At 37.4% G+C, this 10,035-nt stretch overlaps 1 long non-coding RNA gene across 1 annotated transcript; it reads right to left on the bottom strand.

Annotated features, from left to right (window-relative positions):
- Positions 1-1,882: 1,882 nt before the first annotated feature.
- LOC115306215 lies at positions 1,883-6,590 on the bottom strand. Its single transcript, XR_003915248.1, has 3 exons — positions 6,499-6,590; positions 3,338-3,381; positions 1,883-1,921 (listed from the first exon to the last, which is right to left on the bottom strand). It is a non-coding gene; the product is annotated as an uncharacterized LOC115306215 (long non-coding RNA).
- Positions 6,591-10,035: the final 3,445 nt, after the last annotated feature.

The following is a 10,035-nucleotide window of genomic DNA, read 5'->3' as shown; positions in this document are numbered from 1 at the left end:
GCCAAATTGACACATTAAATTAGCCATCACCCTTGACTCAGGACCTTAGCCCTGGCTATTCCCTCTGCCTGGAAGACTCCTTCCCAACAGTGAGACCTGTTTAAATACTATTTAAAACAGCAACTTTGGGTGCCTGGGTGGCTCAGTTGGTTCACTGTCCCATTTCAGCTCAGGTCATGATCTCTCAGTTCATGAGTTCTTATGCTAAAAAACGTAAATAAAATAAAATAAAACAGCAACTTGCCCCCTCCCCCCACTCCAAGTCCCTTTGGTTTGTCCCAGTTTCCCCATTGCATTTCTTATTTTCTCGCCCTGCAACACACCATATAATGTACTTATTTATTGATTTATTGTGCTTACTGTTTGTGACTAACCCCTTCACCTCAGCTTGGCTGCAAACTCTGCAAGGGTACAGGTATTTGACTGCTTTGTTCACTGCTTAGAGCAGTACCTGGCACAGAGTCTGTGCTGAAATGAATATTTATTAAGTGAATGAAAATTGAAACTGCTTTTTCAATAATGGCTCCAATTTATGCATGGGTATTATCAATGCTTTTCTCTTGAGTGAACTTTAGAAGTTACTATCTCTCACTATGAAAACCTCATCTAAAGTTCAATGATTTTTTTGACCTTTCTTTATTTATTTTTCCTACTATATTCATGAAATTAAATTGTATAATTTTCATTCTACCTGGTGATACACCGTCTTTTGGCCAAGGACCAAAGTTAAAAGCATCAATAATATATAATTTTAATTTCATATACCTTGATATGAGACAATAAGAACATGTCATCTTTGTGGTATTCTTCCCCAAAACTCATTTTCCCTGGTCTAATCATAAGAAAATGTTAATAATACAAATTGATAGACATTCTACAAAATACAGGACCAGTGTCCTTCAAAATTGTCAAAGTCATGAGAAACAAAGATTAGAAGTTGTTACAAACTAAAGAAGACTAAGGAGACATCAATACTAAATGCAATGTGGTAACCTGGGCAGAAAAGACATTAATGGAAAAACTGGAGATACCTGAATCAAGTCAGTACTTTCTTTCTTTTAAGTTTATGTATTTATTTTGAGAGACAGAGAAAGAGCACACAAGCAGAGGATGGGCAGAGAGAGAGAAAGAATCCCAAGCAGGTTCCACAATGTCAGTGCAGAGTCCAATGTGAGCTTCGAACACACAAACCATGAGATCATGACCTGAGCTGAAATCAATAGTCAGACACTCCACCAACTGAGCCTCCTAGGAGCTCCTAATAAGATTATTTTTATCTGTTCACCTATACTTTAATCCATCCCTCTATTTGTGTATAGAGGGGTCCTTAAAATAATGATTACTCAGTGTTGACACTTTATTATTCAATGGTGGGCTTTTTACTATATTGTTTTTCTTTGTACTTTTCTCAATTGCTTAATGTTTAAAATTATTTTAGAGCAACAATAATAGAAACAACCAGCATGTAATGAATACTTACTATGAACCATAATTTATTGGATTAGAATTTCGTACCTTATTCGCAATCCTCACAATAATGTATGAGATGAGTATGTTTAATGTTTTTGTTATTAGAATTTAACTTCCTAAACTACATAAATTATAGCAGTAAAACTCAAAGTTTGACAAGGTGTTCTATTAAATGGAAGTCTCTTCTCACATATGAATCCAATATTTTGCACTTCCCAAAAGCAGCCATTTAAAACTTTTTAGCTGTTTCTTTTAGTATTTATCTACATATTTCTTCCCTCTAAACATGGTTATGCAGGTAATTCTCTTTTTAAGTTTATTTATTAATTGAGAAAGAGAGAGAGGAAGACAGAGAGCAGTGGAAGGGCAGAGAGAGAAGGTGAGAGAGATACCCAAGCAGGCTCCACGCTGTTGGTGCAGCGCTCAAACTCACAGCCGGTGAGATCACGACCTGAACAGAAATCAAGAGTTGGAAGCTTAACCAACGGAGCCACTCAAGAGCCCCATTATGCAGGTAATTCTTAATTTTTAGTTTTAGATGCTATCTCTTGACTTTCTACTATGGAAGATGAGTATATAGATCTTTCAAGCTTCTCCCCTTTTAACTACACACATAACTTTATTAGGTCAATATTCTGTGTTTGCATTATTATGTCCATGTAAATATAATTCACAGCTAAGCCATGATTATTACCTTCCTGAAATAATTTATTTTTTCCCCCTGGAGTTAATAATTATTTCTTTTTCTCCTTCTTCTTTCTACCTAGAATTTCAACTGATCTTATTTTAACTTTATCTAAACCCTAATTTTCTGGGTACCCATCACCTCCAATTCCAGGCTTTCTACAGTGAAGCACCATGCCCTTGGCCTCCACTAGGTCATAGATTTCACGCTCCTTGGTTCTGCTGTCAGGTGACACCTGTCAATTTGGTTTCTAGCCTCCAAAGGTTTTTTTGCACCATTTTCCCTTTAAATAATGAGCCACATAATTTTTATGAAGACAAATTTATTTAGTTAAAAAAAAGCCCTTAATATTTTCCTGTAACCCTCTCATCGTTAAGGTCAAGTTCCTCAGCATATTATTGGACACCCCTTGTGAATCGGTCCTCTCTTTACATGGCCTCATCTACCACCTAAACAGGGCCTCCGGAAGAAGAAATCATGGACCATGATTGTGGGAAGCTGCATAGATTCAGCTTATCGGCAGGAAGTGCCCCTCTCTGTAGGGAGCGCCCAGAAAAACAAGATTAACTGTCTACAGGCCAGGGATGTGTATTTCCCACTCAGGATTGGAGCTGGCCAGACTAGAAGAGCCAAACAGAACAAAAGATCAACCGCATTTGGGCTTATGCAGTGTCAAGCACCCCTGCCCAGCGTTGCAGACTGCAAGTCTGCGACTCTCCTTTCGATGCTGTGTTTGAAATTTCAGTTTTGGTTTCCCTTTTTCTAATAATCATTTGACTCTGTTCCCTGGCAACCAACCTGGGTCAGTTTCCCGCCCCAAACCCTATAAAGGTGTGGATATTTTCTCAATAAACGGGCTTGATCAGAAATCACTTGGCTTGCCTCACTCTCTGTGAGCCCCTTCGTGCCCTACTCTCTCTCCCTCCTTCAGGAACGGACCGATACCGCCCCGCCGGGGCGGGACCTGACACATGATCTTTTGGATGACTCATGCTGTTGCTGCCCCTAATTTCCCTGTGCCTAATTGTTTTCCTTTTTGAAAGATAGGAACCATGGCATTTGTCTCATTGAATGTTGTTTATCAGACTAAGCTAAGAAATCTCATGCTACATTGTGAAAAGCAGCCTTTTTAGAAAAAAGCTTCTGCAGAAACACTAATGTATTGTCCGTTGGGTAACTTACCTTCGAAGGCTTATCTCGAAGAGCCGTGTTTCCAGTTCTGTGTACTGAAATAAGCATTTCATTACTCACTGCGGGTAAAATTGAATTGCCAATTCCCCACCCCCTCTATTCAAACAAAAGGGACTTAAAAGGAAAAGGCAAGGGACAGAGCATAGACTGTCAAACTGCAGAGTTTCACATGTCTTTTAGGTTTCTACATCCTTTCCTGCTTCGTGAAAGCAGAGATTCAGAAGGTGAGGGCCTCTCAGACAACTCGAATGAATCCAAAAGAACCACCCAATGAGAGCCACCCAATTCTTAGTGCTTAAAAGTTGCTATGGAGCCATGGAAGTTTATTACTGTTTGAATTTGTGTGTTTGAAATGTGATTAAACAAGAAGGCTCTGGAAGCTGAGATCTCCGTGGACTTAAGTGCCCCAGAAACCTCACTGGACACAGTTGTTTTGACAAAACTAATATAAGCCCTGTTGAGATAATGTTTTGAGAATATTAAACAGGTTATTTTTTTAAATTTTCCTTATTGATCATCTCCAGTACCCTACTGTCATTCATGCTGTGCCTGATGCTACTCCAGGGAAGAAGGTCTAAACTACAAGAAAATTCCATAAAATGGGAAGGATGTGACAGAGGGCAACATACTTCAAGATTAGGAGGGGAGGCAGAAGCCCTTTGCAATGGGGGAGAGATAGGGGAGATGAGGCAAGAGGTCAGAGACCAGTGTCCTTTTTCTCATTCATCTGCCAGTCCACTCTCTCCTTGTTCCCTCCTTGTCCATTCAAGTTGCCACTTCCTGGAGTAAATCCTTTACTAGCTCTTTCAACAAGGATCGGGAAGAGGTAGATTTTCTCTGCCTTATTTTACCCTTCCAATTGAATAATAATTTAGCTGGGTATGGAACTTTGGTTAACAGTTTTGAAACCTCTGTTCTGTTGACTCTAAACTTGAGTTCAGGGGCACCTGGGTGGCTCAATTGGTTAAGCATCTGACTTTGGGTCAGGTCATGATCTCACGGTTTATAAGTTCGAGCCCTGCATTGGGCTCTGTGCTCACAGCTCAGAGCCTGGAGACTGCTTCCAATTCTGTGTCTCCCTCCCTCTCTGTTGCTTCCCTACTCACACTCTTGTCTCTCAAAAATAAACATTAAACATTTTTTTAACTTGATGAGTTCTGTTTTTTAACTTGATGAGTTCTATTGTTATTTTTAACCAACATTCTCTTTGAGTATAATTTTTAAAAATACCTGGCTCTCTAAATATTTTCTTTTTATTTGAGGTGTTCTATAGTTCTTTAGCCTGAACATTCATGTTTTTCGCTAATTCAAAAAATTCTGTCATTATGTTCTGAAATATCCCCATGCTTCCCCTGCCCACTCTTTCCTTTGAACATTCCTACTACACATAAGACATCTCCCATCTTTCTTTCATGCCTCTTAAACTCTCTTTCATATACTCTGTACCTCAAACTCTTTGAAATTCACATTCTGTGTATGTTTCTATATTTCAGGTCATGAATTTCCCATTTAGGGAATTAAGTTTTCAAGTTTCAACTCCATTTTTTCATTTTTATTTTTAGGAGTTCTACTTTTTAAAGCCTGTTTTTATATAATCTCACTTTTCTATACTTTGCATTATGTTTATCTTTTAAATTCCTTTACACGTATATATTTTATAGTGCAATATACTGAAGTTTTAAGAATGTATATACCTACTCTTTATTGAATCTGATATCACTTTTACACATTGCGAATTGTGTTCCCCTTTGTTTTGTCATTTTCAAAACTTCGGTTTATCTTCAGTGGGGATTCTTTTTTCTGGACAGCCTTGGATTTGAAGAGCCATCAAAAGTAGCTTATTTGTTTTTTTGTTATTTAGTTTTTGCTTTTTCTGGGTTGCTAAGTGGTACCATCACCAATGGGGACAAGTTTTTACATTAACTTTTTGATGTGGGGCAGAGAGGGCAAGGTGGATTTCCTGGACCATGCAGGATTTTCAAATGCACAGGTAGAGTAAACTTGGTTTTGTTTTTTTTTCTTCATACCTAAAGATGTAGGAATTGACAAATTTAAGTCTCCCTGGGGACAGTGGGGAGAGTTCTTCTCATCTTTCCATCTGGATACATAGACACTTTCAAGATTTCGTGACCATTAAATGCAATAGTAAATATGCAATAAAAATTTCCTAAAACAATTTTTTTCTTGTTTACTATTGAACTGGGGGAAAACACTATTAAATTGAATGTTTCATTGAAGTGATAAATTAACAGTTGTAAAATATCTAGTTCATTGTTTTTCTTTCAGCAAAACTCCATTATTTCATTAAGAAAATGTTGATAAATTGATTTTTTTGTATTTTTTTAGTTTTCTTTTTATTTTATATTTAAGATTTTTTTAAATGTTCATTTATTTTGAGAGAGAGGTAGAGAGCATGCAAGCATGGAAGGGGCAGAGAGAGAGAGAGAGAGAGAGAGAGAGAGAATCCCAAGCAGGCTCCATGCTATCAGCATGGCAGCCCTACGTGGGGCACAAGACCATGAGATGATGAGGGTCAAGATCGTGAGATCATGACCTGAGCCAAAATCAAGAGGTGGATGCTTAACTGACTGAATCACCCAGGTGCCCTAATCGTTAAGGATTTTTTCATTGCTATTCATATAGTTTAATAAAGATACATGAGTCGGAGGTTTATGCTTTGTCTATGTTTGTACATAATAGTATTTAAACAAAGACACTGGATTTTCAATTAGTTGATCTGTATGAAATTGCTGTTTGATCATCTGTTTTTGTAACCTACAACAATTACAGTAATACATAATAGCTTTTCAGCCTTGAGTAAGATGTTTAACCTCTTTGAGTCTTCATTTCTCACCTATAAAGTAAAGAAAAATAGATTTGACCTACCCCATAGAGTAGTTGTTTATATATTAGAACACGATTTCTTTTATGTTATCTAATAGATCAAGCCTTCTCCCCCCGCTCAAAGGGATATGTCTCAAGAAATCCGGGTCTTTTATAATCAGACAGTTTCCTCTGAGTGAGTAGAGGTGACTTGGTGTCCAAATTGCTGGGCAAAAGGACAGAGAAGAACTAACCAAAGGGTAAAATTTTCCCAAGAAGATGATAGCTCCAGTTCCTTCCCTGCACCACAAACCTCAGAATGGTCTTACCATATTTGTGGTTTTCCATTCCAGTTCTTTTTTTAAGGTTTATTTTGAGAGAGAGGGAGAGTTGGGGAGAAGGAGAAAGAGTGAGAATCCTAGGCAGGCTCTGCATTGTCAGCATGGAACCCAACTCAAGGCTCAATTCCACATATTATGAGATCATGACCTGAGCCAAAATCAAGAGTTGGATGCCTAACCAACTGAGTCACCCAGACACCCCTCCATTCCCATTCTTTTTTTTTTTTTTTAATTTATTGTCAAGTTAACTAACATACAGTGTACCTTGGCTTCAGGAGTAGATTCTCATGATTCATCATTTACATATAACACCCAGTGCTCATCCTAACAAGTGCCCTCCTCAATGCCCATCACCCACTTCCCTCACCCCCTCAATCCCCCATCCCCAACAACCCTCAGTTTGTTCTCTGTATTTAAGAATCTCTTACGGTTTACTTCCCTCTTTGTAATTTATTTCTCCTTCACTTCCCTTATGTTCTTCCATTAAGTTTCTCAAATTCCATATATGAGTGGAATCATATGATATCTGTCTTTCTCTGACTGACTTATTTCACCTAGCAGAATACTCTCCAGTTCCATCCAAGTTGTTACAAATGGCAAGATTTCATTCCTTTTCATCTCTGAGTAGTATTCCATTTTATACATATATATATAATTTTGTTATATATATATATGTATATGTATATATATGCCACATCTTCTTTCTTTGTCCATTCATCAGTTGATGGACATTAGGGCTCTTTCCATAATTTGGCTATTGTTGATAGTGCTGCTACAAACATTGGGGTACATGTGCCTCTATGAAGCATACTACTGTGTCCTTAGGATAAATTCCCAGTAGTGCTATTGCTGTGCCATAGAGTAATTTTATTTTTAATTTTTGAGAAACTTCCACATTATTTTCCAGAGTGGCTGTACCAGTTTTCATTCCCACCAATAGTGCAAGGATGTTCCCCTTTATCCAAATTCTCACCAACAGCTGTTGTTTCCTGTTCTTTTAGCCACTCTGACCAGTGACCAGTGGTATCTCAATGTGGTTTTGATTTGTATTTCCATAATGATAAGCAATGTTGAGCATCTTTTCATGCATCTGTTAGCCATATGGATGGCTTCTTTTGGAAAGTGTCTATTCATGTCTTCTGCCCATTTCTTCACTGGATTATTTGTTTCTCAAGTGATAAGTTTGGTAAATTCTTGATAGATTTTTTTATAATAACCTTTTATCTGATACATCATTTGAAAATATCTTCTCCCATTCGGTGGGTTGACTTTTAGTCTTGTTGACTGTTTCCTTTGCTGTGCAGAAGCTTTTTATAATGATGAAGGCCTAATAGTTTAATTTTGCCTTTATTTCCCTTGCCTTCGCAGACATGTCAAGTAAGAAGTTGCTGTGGCTGAAGTCAAAGAAGTGGCTGCCTGTTTTCTCCTGTAAGATTTTGATGGTTTCCTGTCTCACATTTAGATCTTTCCTCCATTTTGAATTTATTTTTGTGTATGGTGTGAGAAAGTGGCTCAGTTTCATTCTTCTGCATATTGCTGTCCAGTTTTCCCAGCACCATTTGCTAAAGAGACTGTCTTTTTCCACTGGACACTCTTTCTTGCTTTGTTGAAGATTAGTTGACCATATATTTGTGAGTCCATTTCTGGGTTCTCTATTCTATTCCATTGGTCTATATGTCTGTTTTTGTGACAATACCATACTGTCTTGATGATTACAGCTTTGTAATACAGACTGAAGTCTGGGATTGTGAGGCCTCCAGCTTTGTTTTCCTTTTTCAACATTACTTTGTCTATTCAGGGTTTTTGTGGTTCTATACAAATTCTAAGATTGTTTTTTCTAGCTCTGTGAAGTACTGTTTTGACTGGGATTGCATTAAATGTGTAGATTGGATAGTAGTGGAAGAACAATATTTGGAAGAACAATATTTGTTCTTCCAATCCATGAGCACTTCCATTCCTACTCTTAAATCAATGTTGCATGAAGGCTTCATAAATGACATTCTAGTGAAAGCAAAAACATTCGCAGTTCAAGTTCAAGAAGAGCACAACAGTTTCCTACATGGAAAAGCCATCAAGACTCAGGCTACTTTCATCAAAATACATGTACTATTTTGGTTCAGAGACAGTGAAGCTCATGTTTACACCATATCTATCTAGCAGAACAAGTTAGATTTTGATGACAATGACTGTTAAGCAACTGTTCTGTTTGTAGAATCTCACTTTGGTGGATAAAATGAAGACAGGCTATGAACAATAGGTTTTCAATAGAAATTAAAAAAAAGACAGCTAACAAAAAGTTGTCAGAGAAGATTCCTAAAAAATGGTGAAAACTGGAAGGATGGAAGTGGGGGGAGAATACGTCTATGATATATGTATATATAGAGAGCTATACATAAATATGTGGACAAATCTGTAAAAAACTTAACTTTTGACTTAGCATATATAGAGACAAAAAAATGTTTGCAGGCACCCTTTGGAAAGAACATTTTGGAAGGGACATCTTACACAGCGTGAAGAATTAAGAATTGCCAGGTGAAATTTATTTGTCATTTTCAGACAGCATCACTATATGTTTCATTAGTTGCCAGAGTGACAGCAGATGCAGATCTGAAGTCCAAGTATAAGGATGATAATAATAAGTTGTCCATGGCCAGTCTCAGGCAGTCACGAGAAATAAACAGTATGAAATGAGATTTTGCAAGGGGCTGCTGCAGACATGAATCACATCTATTACAAGAAAGTCCTACTATTTTTTTTAAAGTTTACTTTATTTATTTATTGAGAGAGAGAGAGAGAGAGAAAGAGAGAGAGAGGCAGAGAGAGACTCCCAAGTAGGCTCTGCAATGTCAGCACAGAGCCCAATGTGGGGCTTGAACTCATGAACTGTCAGATCACAAAGCCAAGAGTCAGACATTTAATTGACTGAGCCACCCAGAGTCTCCTTTACTGTTTTTTTATGTTACTAAATTTTATTTATATGGAGGGAGATAGAGAATAGAGAACAGAACACTCTGCAATTAATTTCTATAATTCATGTCCTTGTATAGGATTCTTCGTTTGATTCTGGATAAAACTTGAGTTGTAGGAAAGAGATTTTCAGTTTTCCCAGGAACTCTGGTGAAAACTGATTTTTACTATACCTCTGCAATGTAAATCTTTTCCATTCAGGATTCCTGTGTTCAGGAGCTCGGTGGAAGCAGCCATAATTTTAGATTTCTATTTTAGAATATTCTCCCAAGAATACTCTAGAAAAATAAGTGTATTTGGCAGAAATATTTCTTATTGTTACAGGGGTGCTTCCCCCTGCAGAATGGATCACAAATTGCAAAAACAAGCATGTAGTCACATGCACACACACACATACCACTTCACCTCTAAAATCCCAAATAAGTGCTTTCTTATTTTCTTATTCAAACCCATGTGGATTTTTTAAAAGTCATTCTTGTGTGATTTTTTTTTCATTTTATTAGTATCTCTAGCAAATCATACAGTAAAGGTAAAAATTAAGTCTCCTTGTGGCCCTGG

Source organism: Suricata suricatta, chromosome 11, assembly GCF_006229205.1.
Source record: "Suricata suricatta isolate VVHF042 chromosome 11, meerkat_22Aug2017_6uvM2_HiC, whole genome shotgun sequence".
Classification (NCBI taxonomy): Eukaryota; Metazoa; Chordata; class Mammalia; order Carnivora; family Herpestidae; genus Suricata; species Suricata suricatta.
This window is presented reverse-complemented; position numbering and strand designations above follow the sequence as displayed.